Source organism: Haliotis rufescens, unplaced genomic scaffold, assembly GCF_023055435.1.
Source record: "Haliotis rufescens isolate VD_foot unplaced genomic scaffold, xgHalRufe1.0.p SCAF_16, whole genome shotgun sequence".
Lineage (NCBI taxonomy): Eukaryota > Metazoa > Mollusca > Gastropoda > Lepetellida > Haliotidae > Haliotis > Haliotis rufescens.
The window spans coordinates 6,302,631-6,315,361 of record NW_025963846.1 but is presented as its reverse complement, the minus strand read 5'-3'; positions in this window follow the sequence as shown (position 1 = coordinate 6,315,361).

Below are 12,731 nucleotides of genomic sequence, written 5' to 3'. Positions count from 1 at the left end.
TAGAGATTTCTTATGATTATGGAATTGATTTTGTGGCTGTTATTTACATTCAAGTCATCAACACATCAGGGTCCCTCCACATTGTAATTTCGACAGTGGAGGGAGTTCCATGAAGGTGTGTTGATGACTTGACATCACCTCAGGGTCCCTCCACGTTGTAATTTCGACCGTGGAGGGAGTCCAATAAAGGGGTGTTGACAACGACTTGAATGATCCAGGGCTCCTGAACAATGTAATTTCAATGGCGGAGTGAGTCTCTTCCCACCTGCTTCAGTTTCTCCCAGCTGCCATCCTCAGTTGCTGCCAGCCTCAGTTGCCACCGGCCTCAGTTGCTCCCAGCTGCCAGCCTTAGGTGGAGCCAGCCTTAGTTGGAGCCAGCCTCTATTGCAATCAACAAGTTGGCGACGATGAAATTTCACACATCTGATCCATAGTGGAATTGGTTGTCTGTTTTCGTTTCGCTACAACCTGGTCTGTATGTAAATGAAAGCCACAAAACCCATTTCATAATCACACAAAATCTTTACTAAAAGCAGAATTGATTGTATATATTTAGTGAGTCATAAACACATGCTTTTGATATTGTCCGAAATATGAAATGGACTCTTCTTTTAGTAGAGATTTCTTATGATTATGGAATTGATTTTGTGGCTGTTATTTACATTCAAGTCATCAACACATCAGGGTCCCTCCACATTGTAATTTTGACAGTGGAGGGAGTTCCATGATGGTGTGTTGATGACTTGACATCACCTCAGGGTCCCTCCACGTTGTAATTTCGACCGTGGAGGGAGTCCCATAAAGGGGTGTTGACAACGACTTGAATGATCCAGGGCTGCTCCACAATGTAATTTCAATGGCGGAGTGAGTCTCTTCCCACCTGCCTCAGTTTCTACCAGCTGCCATCCTCAGTTGCTGCCAGCCTTATTTGCCACCGGCCTTGGTTGCCACCAGCTGCCAGCCTTAGTTGGGGCCAGCCTTAGTTGGAGCCAGCCTTAGTTGGAGCCAGCCTCTATTGCAATCAACAAGTTGGCGACGATGAAATTTCACACATCTGATCCATAGTGGAATTGGTTGTCTGTTTTCGTTTCGCTACAACCTGGTCTGTATGTAAATGAAAGCCACAAAACCCATTTCATAATCACACAAAATCTTTACTAAAAGCAGAATTGATTGTATATATTTAGTGATTCATAAACACATGCTTTTGATATGGTCCGAAATATAAAAATGGACTCTTCTTTTAGTAGAGATTTCTTATGATTATGGAATTGATTTTGTGGCTGTTATTTACATTCAAGTCATCAACACATCAGGGTCCCTCCACATTGTAATTTTGACAGTGGAGGGAGTTCCATGAAGGTGTGTTGATGACTTGACATCACCTCAGGGTCCCTCCACGTTGTAATTTCGACCGTGGAGGGAGTCCCATAAAGGGGTGTTGACAACGACTTGAATGATCCAGGGCTGCTCCACAATGTAATTTCAATGGCAGAGTGAGTCTCTTCCCACCTGCCTCAGTTTCTACCAGCTGCCATCCTCAGTTGCTGCCAGCCTTATTTGCCACAGGCCTTGGTTGCCACCAGCTGCCAGCCTTAGTTGGGGCCAGCCTTAGTTGGAGCCAGCCTTAGTTGGAGCCAGCCTCTATTGCAATCAACAAGTTGGCGACGATGAAATTTCACACATCTGATCCATAGTGGAATTGGTTGTCTGTTTTCGTTTCGCTACAACCTGGTCTGTATGTAAATGAAAGCCCCAAAACCCATTTCATAATCACACAAAATCTTTACTAAAAGCAGAATTGATTGTATATATTTAGTGATTCATAAACACATGCTTTTGATATGGTCCGAAATATAAAAATGGACTCTTCTTTTAGTAGAGATTTCTTATGATTATGGAATTGATTTTGTGGCTGTTATTTACATTCAAGTCATCAACACATCAGGGTCCCTCCACATTGTAATTTCGACAGTGGAGGGAGTTCCATGAAGGTGTGTTGATGACTTGACATCACCTCAGGGTCCCTCCACGTTGTAATTTCGACCGTGGAGGGAGTCCCATAAAGGGGTGTTGGCAACGACTTGAATGATCCAGGGCTCCTGAACAATGTAATTTCAATGGCGGAGTGAGTCTCTTCCCACCTGCTTCAGTTTCTCCCAGCTGCCATCCTCAGTTGCTGCCAGCCTCAGTTGCCACCGGCCTCAGTTGCTCCCAGCTGCCAGCCTTAGGTGGAGCCAGCCTTAGTTGGAGCCAGCCTCTATTGCAATCAACAAGTTGGCGACGATGAAATTTCACACATCTGATCCATAGTGGAATTGGTTGTCTGTTTTCGTTTCGCTACAACCTGGTCTGTATGTAAATGAAAGCCACAAAACCCATTTCATAATCACACAAAATCTTTACTAAAAGCAGAATTGATTGTATATATTTAGTGATTCATAAACACATGCTTTTGATATTGTCCGAAATATGAAATGGACTCTTCTTTTAGTAGAGATTTCTTATGATTATGGAATTGATTTTGTGGCTGTTATTTACATTCAAGTCATCAACACATCAGGGTCCCTCCACATTGTAATTTCGACAGTGGAGGGAGTTCCATGAAGGTGTGTTGATGACTTGACATCACCTCAGGGTCCCTCCACGTTGTAATTTCGACCGTGGAGGGAGTCCCATAAAGGGGTGTTGACAACGACTTGAATGATCCAGGGCTCCTCAACAATGTAATTTCAATGGCAGAGTGAGTCTCTTCCCACCTGCCTCAGTTTCTACCAGCTGCCATCCTCAGTTGCTGCCAGCCTCAGTTGCCACCGGCCTTGGTTGCCACCAGCTGCCAGCCTTAGTTGGGGCCAGCCTTAGTTGGAGCCAGCCTCTATTGCAATCAACAAGTTGGCGACGATGAAATTTCACACATCTGATCCATAGTGGAATTGGTTGTCTGTTTTCGTTTCGCTACAACCTGGTCTATGTAAATGAAAGCCACAAAACCCATTTCATAATCACATAAAATCTTTACTAAAAGCAGAATTGATTGTATATATTTAGTGATTCATAAACACATGCTTTTGATATGGTCCGAAATATAAAAATGGACTCTTCTTTTAGTAGAGATTTCTTATGATTATGGAATTGATTTTGTGGCTGTTATTTACATTCAAGTCATCAACACATCAGGGTCCCTCCACATTGTAATTTTGACAGTGGAGGGAGTTCCATGAAGGTGTGTTGATGACTTGACATCACCTCAGGGTCCCTCCACGTTGTAATTTCGACCGTGGAGGGAGTCCCATAAAGGGGTGTTGACAACGACTTGAATGATCCAGGGCTGCTCCACAATGTAATTTCAATGGCAGAGTGAGTCTCTTCCCACCTGCCTCAGTTTCTACCAGCTGCCATCCTCAGTTGCTGCCAGCCTTATTTGCCACCGGCCTTGGTTGCCACCAGCTGCCAGCCTTAGTTGGAGCCAGCCTTAGTTGGAGCCAGCCTCTATTGCAATCAACAAGTTGGCGACGATGAAATTTCACACATCTGATCCATAGTGGAATTGGTTGTCTGTTTTCGTTTCGCTACAACCTGGTCTGTATGTAAATGAAAGCCACAAAACCCATTTCATAATCACACAAAATCTTTACTAAAAGCAGAATTGATTGTATATATTTAGTGATTCATAAACACATGCTTTTGATATGGTCCGAAATATAAAAATGGACTCTTCTTTTAGTAGAGATTTCTTATGATTATGGAATTGATTTTGTGGCTGTTATTTACATTCAAGTCATCAACACATCAGGGTCCCTCCACATTGTAATTTTGACAGTGGAGGGAGTTCCATGAAGGTGTGTTGATGACTTGACATCACCTCAGGGTCCCTCCACGTTGTAATTTCGACCGTGGAGGGAGTCCCATAAAGGGGTGTTGACAACGACTTGAATGATCCAGGGCTGCTCCACAATGTAATTTCAATGGCAGAGTGAGTCTCTTCCCACCTGCCTCAGTTTCTACCAGCTGCCATCCTCAGTTGCTGCCAGCCTTATTTGCCACCGGCCTTGGTTGCCACCAGCTGCCAGCCTTAGTTGGGGCCAGCCTTAGTTGGAGCCAGCCTTAGTTGGAGCCAGCCTTAGTTGGAGCCAGCCTCTATTGCAATCAACAAGTTGGCGACGATGAAATTTCACACATCTGATCCATAGTGGAATTGGTTGTCTGTTTTCGTTTCGCTACAACCTGGTCTGTATGTAAATGAAAGCCACAAAACCCATTTCATAATCACACAAAATCTTTACTAAAAGCAGAATTGATTGTATATTTTAAGTGATTCATAAACACATGCTTTTGATATGGTCCGAAATATGAAATGGACTCTTCTTTTAGTAGAGATTTCTTATGATTATGGAATTGATTTTGTGGCTGTTATTTACATTCAAGTCATCAACACATCAGGGTCCCTCCACATTGTAATTTCGACAGTGGAGGGAGTTCCATGAAGGTGTGTTGATGACTTGACATCACCTCAGGGCCCTCCACGTTGTAATTTCGACCGTGGAGGGAGTCCCATAAAGGGGTGTTGACAACGACTTGAATGATCCAGGGCTCCTCCACAATGTAATTTCAATGGCGGAGTGAGTCTCTTCCCACCTGCCTCAGTTTCTACCAGCTGCCATCCTCAGTTGCTGCCAGCCTCATTTGCCACCGGCCTCAGTTGCTCCCAGCTGCCAGCCTTAGTTGGAGCCAGCCTCTATTGCAATCAACAAGTTGGCGACGATGAAATTTCACACATCTGATCCATAGTGGAATTGGTTGTCTGTTTTCGTTTCCCTACAACCTGGTCTATGTAAATGAAAGCCACAAAACCCATTTCATAATCACACAAAATCTTTACTAAAAGCAGAATTGATTGTATATTTTAAGTGATTCATAAACACATGCTTTTGATATGGTCCGAAATATGAAATGGACTCTTCTTTTAGTAGAGATTTCTTATGATTATGGAATTGATTTTGTGGCTGTTATTTACATTCAAGTCATCAACACATCAGGGTCCCTCCACATTGTAATTTTGACAGTGGAGGGAGTTCCATGAAGGTGTGTTGATGACTTGACATCACCTCAGGGTCCCTCCACGTTGTAATTTCGACCGTGGAGGGAATCCCATAAAGGGGTGTTGACAACGACTTGAATGATCCAGGGCTCCTCAACAATGTAATTTCAATGGCGGAGTGAGTCTCTTTCCACCTGCCTCAGTTTCTACCAGCTGCCATCCTCAGTTGCAACCAGCCACTGCCTCAGTTGCCACAGGCTCAGTTGCCACCAGCCTCAGGCCTCTGAAGCCACCAGACTAAGTTGCCACAAGTAACCTGCCTCATTTTCCCCCAGCCTAGCCTCAGTTGCCACCAGCCTAAGTTGCAGCCAACCTGAGTTGCAACCAGCCACCAGCCTCAGTTGCCACAAGTAACCTGCCTCTGTTGCTCCCAGCTGCCATCCTCAGTTGCTGCCAGCCACTGCCTCAGTTCCCATCTGCCTCAGTTGCCACTTGCCTCAGTTGGCACCAGCTTCATTTGCCACAGCCCACAATGCCACAGCCCACAATGCCACAGCCCACAATGCCACAGCCTATGTTTCCACCGGGTTCAGTGGTCATTTGCCTTAGTTGCCGCCAGCCTCAGTTGTTGCCTGCCTCAGTTGCTGCCAGCCTTGGTAGCTATCCTGTCTCTGTTGTCACCAGCGTCAGTTACCACTTGCCTCAGATCCCAGCCACCGCCTAAGCAACCACCATCGGGGACCACGTCAACTTGGTGTTACCTCTCCACATGCAGTAAGTAAAACTAAAGATATAAACAAATAATTTGTTCTAAATGAATGATTTTTTTAGTGTATAACATTATAGTTTCTACTCTATATTTCACTTGAACAACTGTCATGTTGGTGCCTACATTTCATTGGTATTGGGCCGTCAACTATCCAACAAAACTTCAAAGAGGGTTACACACACATGTGAATTGATCGGCATGTTATGGAAGTTATTGAATACATTCTTAAATTGACAAAATGCTGTTTCCTCTTCAAGTGTGATGACAGGTTACCTTCTCCATCATCTGTGCCAATTACACTGCTTCATGTGCAGGATTTGACACCCTCTGATATACTCACCATATTCTTGATCAAGTTATCCGAGTAAGTGTAGATGTAAACAATTTCATGTTAACTTGGACAAGATACATTGTATCTTCCTGAGGAAAGTGAGTTAACTAACTATAATAGTCAAGTTTCCACCCTTGCCAAACTAGGCTTGATTGTGGACCACCGGGTGCAGTTATGAGTTTTGTCCCTTCTATGTCCCTCCTATTGACCAATCAGATTCCACCTCTCCTTTCACTTGCATTTTCTTCAAACAAAATGACTGCATGCATGTGTACCTCCTGATAACTCGGCAGTTTTGAGGTGTTGAGGGGTGTTTTATGTTTCATGGCTCATATTCCTACTATAAACACCCGCTAACACCTTCTAGTTGAACGACGTCTCAGTTGTGTTCACAAGCATCTCCTCGGCATCTTACTGAAGCAAGGGAGTTAAGTGAATTTTTAACAAAATGGGAAAAGTCCAGTTTCCACCTTTGCTGAACTAGGCTGGAATTATGGAGTTGTATTCTGGCTGGACTAACGAGTCTATGCGTTGTCCAATCAAAATCGTGGAATAAAATCAAAATTGGGTTCGTAACTGCCACTGGTGGCACCATGTTCGAGGCACGAATTTCCAGCCTAGTTTGGCAAGGAAAATGCAATGTATCTGGTCCAAGTTAACATGAAACTGTTTATATCTACACTTACTCTGATTACTTGATCACGGATATGATGAGTATATCAGACGATGTCAATTCCTGCACATGAAGCAGTGTAATTGGCAGAGATGATGGAGAAGGTAACCTGTCATCATACCTGAAGATGAAACAGTATTTTGTTAATTTAAGAATGTATTCAATAACTTCCATAACATGCCGATCAATTAACATGTGTGTGTGACCCTCTTTGAAGTTTTGTTGGGTAGTGGACAGACGAATATCAATTAAATGCAGGCACCAACATGACAGTTGTTCAAGTGAGATATAGAGTAGAAACTGTAGATATTATACATAAAAATTTATTCCTATGGTCTTAATGATTTGTTTATACCTTCTGTAAAGTAGGGTCAAATAGGTATCAAAAGGAATCACATGCCTCATGGAAGTTGCCATTTATTTGTCTAAAAATGGGATTTGCAAAAACTTGGAATCAACTTGGAGCAGGTAATCACGAAACGGAATCGGAATCAAGGCACTTCAAACACTTTCTCACAGCCGCCCCCAAATTTTGTTACAAATTTGAGGTGCAAAGCCTTTTGACATTGTCTATTGTGTGATACATCAGTAAACATAAACAGTCAATTGTTGTCAAGGTTTTGAAGTTTGACTAGTCTTGACACGGGTCTGGTGTATTCCTTATCATCAAACCGAACTTTTGCTGTGCGAACTCTACCATCCGCGATCACACAAGTCTCAACTACACGACCAACCGACCGTTGAGCACGAATCTGCTGAGGGTCAACGATTAGCACCCCACTATCATCACACACGTCACTTCTTCTGGTTCTCCATTTTTGTGGAATTTGAAGAGTGGGCAAATAGTACCTCAAATATTTCTTCCAGACCCTGCAATCACCTGACTGTGCCGCCAGTGCTTCCTTCCCAAAAGCTCTTCTTCTGGGTATATTACCTGTGGCAGTGCGGGGTCAAGCCTCCCAACAAGGAGGGAGTTTGGTGTCACAGGATCAAGGTCAGCCACATCAGTCGGGACATGACCTAGAGGTTTTGAGTTCATTATGGCTTCAATTTTATAAGAACAGTTCTCAGGACTGGCTCAGCCACTGACTGATCTCCGAGGACAACTCTAAGGCCATGTTTAATAGACTTTATTTCACTCTCCCAGCAGCCACCAAAGTGAGGTGCATAAGGTGGAAGCATATCTTGAAGCATATCTTCTGCTTGGTCAACTGCTGAGCGATCTCAGGGCTCATTGAGGTAAATGCTTCAGTCAACTCAAGGTCACCACCCTTGAAATTGGTACCACAGTCTGAAAGTATTTCATAGGGTTTCCCTCTACGGGCTATGAATCGTCTCAAAGACATGAGGAAAGCATCACTGTCCATACTCTTGAGCAGATCCAGGTGAACTGCCCTGGTTGTGAGACACTTGAAGACTATTCCCCATCGCTTTTCTCTTCTGCAGCCAATCTTGACCCACATTGGTCCAAAACAATCCATGCCAGTCGAGTAGAATGCAGGTTTGTTCAGTGGAAGGTGTGATGGAGGGGAGATCTGCCATCTGGGGTATCTGAGGACATGCACATGATCTCTGACATGCTGTACAAAGTCTCTGATGGTGTCTGATTGCTTCCCATCCCCTCAGTATCCATAACTTTCATCGAACTTCTGTGAAGCTGCATTCCAGTCCATAATGGTGCAAGATTTCATCAAAATCCTTGATGAGTCTTGTTATGGGATGTTTAGGGTCGAGAACTTTAGGGTGTTTGACATTGTCTGGAAGTCCCTCAGCCTGTCTGAGTCTACCACCAACTCCTACCATGCCATCAGATGGGTCATATTCTGGATTGAGTTCTATAAGTCTGCTTGTACGGGTTATTGCTTTGCCTTCTCTTAATGATGCAATTCCATCAGGAAAGCATTCCAGCTGAATTTGTTGAAACAACAGTGTTTCCGCGTTCTCTATGAGTTCAACTTCATCAAATTGATCACTTATGGCCACCCTGTCAAGGCACTCCATGGTAGCCTTGACTAGTGATTCCCAGTTGTTGTACTGAGAACAATCAAGAAGGTTCACAGCTGAGATATTGTCACAGAAACTTTTCTTCAGTTCATCTGCTACCTCAGCAGCATCAGGTATATCACATTTGTCTATGAGTGTCGGCTGTTTCTCAGAGGATTCTAAAAGGAAAAGAGGACCGTTCCTCCATTGGGAGGCAACACAGAGTTCCTACAAGGTAAACCTCCTGTGACAACATCGGCTGGGTTATCCTTTGTGTTCACATAACGCCAGCTGTCTGCAGGAGTCAGGGATTGTATCTCAGAGACCCGAGTCCCAAAAAACACCTTTGTACCGACAGGACTCTGACTGAAGCCATGTCAAGACAGTTGTTGAGTCACTCCACAATATGGTATCTTGGATTGTCAAGCTAAATTCTTTGTGAAGCATACCGGCTAACTATGTACCAGTAAGGGCAGCAGAGAGTTCTAGTCTGGGCATTGAGAGCAGCTTCTCAGGAGCCACTCTACTTCTCACAGCCACAAAACTGACAGCTATGTTACCGTTACTATCTTCACTTCTCAAATAGGAAAATGAACCATAGGCACGCTCTGAAGCATCACAGAATAGGTGCAGTTGTTTCTGTGACTGAGAAGGATCATGGTTTCTAGATGTGTAGCATCTTGGTAGACACACTTGAGGGATATCACACCGTTCAGATTCCCACTTACACCAATGATCATCAAGTTTTCCAGTTTCTATCACAGCGTCCCATTCATGTTTCGATCTCCTTAGGTCCTGCACCAAGATTCTGGCTCTTGACGTGAACAGTGTCAAGTAGCCGATAAGATCATACTATGTGGCAAGGATATTATACACAACTTTCGTTGTCAGCTTATCATACGTAACTGGTAGCTAAGTTCGTCAGTGTTACATTTCCAGTGCAATACAAGAGCAGGTTCTTGCTTATCATCATGTCCAAGACTTGCCCACAGCTCAAAGGTATCTGACTTGGCCTCTGCAGGCAAGTCTTCTAGTATCTCAGGTACATTGCAAGCCCGGTGACAGATGTCAAAGCCACCTTTAGCAAGCACCTTTCTCAGATTTGTAACTTGTTTCTTTGCTTTGTCAGGATTCATCAGACTATCCAGGCAGTTGTCTTCGTAGAAAGCCTCACCAACACACTTCATAACTTCAGGGTTCCGCCGCTGATCGTCAATTGCTTCAGTAGGGCAATGGTCACACAACATTGACTGCAAGTAGTCCTGAAGGGCAGTACCTGTCATTCTAGACATCTTGATCCACATTAATGTTCATATTTTGCCACAGGAATCTGAGAAAGGGTTTGTCTTCAGGTAGGATTCGAATCTGATGGAACATACCCTATATATTACCTGATATTCCAACTGGGTATTGTCAAAATCTCAAGGACAAGACTAGGAGGGAGGATCCAAGGGTAGGACCCAGTAGAAGCTGGCTATTGAGATCTTGGCCCTTGTACTCGTAAGAGCAATTGAAGACAAAACGATGTTCCTCATTGTGTTCAACAAGGTGATGGGGGATAAACCATGATTCATTGGTTAACCTTGCCTATTCGTCACTTATGATTCGCACAAAACCTGCATCAACTTGTCTCTGAATTTAATCATTGTGGATCTTTGCAAGCTCTTGGTGATTCTGATGGTGTTTCTCAGTTCGTCTCAGGTTCGACATCACAGCTTCCTTTCCTGCCTGTAACTTAATATGGTCCGATTTTCGCAGGAGTGGTGTTGCATAGTGCTTACCATCGCTAACTTTCACTCGCACTGATTTAGCTTCAAGTTTGGTTAAAGCTTCTTGATCCTGTTTGGAACGAGTTACTTTTCGCTCATTGAAAGGCAAAATGTCAACTTGCCATAGTCTTTCAACATTGTTCATCATCTGATCTGGACTGGAAACTGCTTTGAAATGGCATTGCATGCCTTTGGGATTCATGCATAGCTGACTTGGTCGCTGCAGGGCCTAGTCCAGCTTGGTATGCACTGCCACTGGAGCTCGTTCCAGACCAAACACGATTGGTTGGGTTGGCAGTATGAGATCTGCATGATCAGAACCCATGAGGATAGTAGTGATAGCTTTGTCGATCATTGGCAAAGGTGTATTTCTCAAATGAAGGTAGTGCTTCTTTAGGGCTTCCACTGGATACGAGTACTCTGACAAGGATAGCTGCTCTGAGGCGAAGGTATTGGAAATCAGGGAATCTAACATCAGGTCTGTCTCTGGATGAGATCAGAATGGTTCACGCTGTGACCTTGGCAGTTGAAAGGTCCTTCATGAATTGTCGTGAGCATGATATTATCTGGTGTCTTCAGAAGGTTCAACTGCTTCACCACAGAGGTCAGTATCATTGTCCTCATCGAACCATCATCTAAAACAGCATAGCTTTTAATGGCTTCTTCAGGGCCATGAAGTAGTACAGGAATAACCTTCAACATTATACTGTGAGGGCATGTAGGCTGATCAAGGTATAGTGACTGTTCCTTAAGGATTATTGAATGGATCTGAGCACCCCCTTTCTCGGTGGCATCCTGCAGGATTGTCAAATGTAGTTTCCGACAAGATAGACAGGTCTTCTTCAGGTTACACTGTGCCATCTTGTGTGCACGACCACATTGCCAACATCGTCTCTTATCCTTATCCAGGCAATAACTTCTTCTGTTGACAGTTTCTTGAAGTCGACACAGTTGCTGACATGATGTTCACCACTTTTGCAGTATGCACAAAACCCTATGGTCCCTGCAAAATTTTACGTCACATTGGCAATATTTCAGCCATATCGTGACAAGAGCATTTATAATATTTATAATATCTAAATTTAGATTAATAAGAACCTGTCATCAATGGACAGTATAATAACTAGACTATCACAGTTTAGAAGTAAAACTAGTTTAGAACAAGTAAAAGATTAACCTATTATTGGACAATACATTATAAAAACAGGCTATAGATCGACAGCAACCAAAGTTAGGCAACCATACCAGAGACCGTGGGGACTTACGATACCTCTGCTACCTACACGGTTCCCCAGCAGGATTTACACCATCCCTTCAGTTGTTGGCGATTGTACGCAAGTTTTAGCCACAATTAAAATGACAAATATTCTACGTTTAAAAACGTAGTAGAAGTAAATATTCTTTGAATGACAGGGACTTACGATATACTCTCAGAGGGACAATAATTTTACAGTACTTTAACCCCCTTCGAGGATACTGCCACTAACAATCTCCGATATAATTTAATTCTACCAATTCTAAAAAACTCTTTATTTATACAAAACATTAACAGAACTTATGGTACAATTAATTAAAAAGTCAATAATTAAATGAGAACTAATCGTAGTAAAAAGATCCCTTATAGATGAAACCTTGAAATATTTATCCCTTGTGATGGAAAAATCAACACAATCAAGCAGGACATGCTTGACGGTCATTCTCTCATCACAAGGGATACAAAATGGAGGATCCTCAACTTTTAAAATATATTCGTGTGTATACCTACTATGGCCAATACGACATCGTCGCATAATGACATCTTCAAATCTGGACTGACAACCCAAGTAGGTGTAACCGATATTTGGTTTAATTTCATGTAATTATTGATACCTACTTGGGTTTCCCACTTCTTTTGCATTAGATCTCGGATGTACGATCTAATCAAGGGTTTAATATCACTGTAGGGGATTAGAAGTGGTATCACAGATTTCTTGAGTGCTGCTTTTGCAGCAGCATCAGCCATTGTGTTACCAACAATTCCAACATGGCTGGGTAACCAACAGAAAACGATGTCGTATTGGCCAGTAGCTAGATCATTATATAATTCGACAATATCGAGTAAAAGTGGATGTGTACTGGATATATTGTGAATAGCCTGAAGACACAAAAGAGAGTCTGAAAATATTATG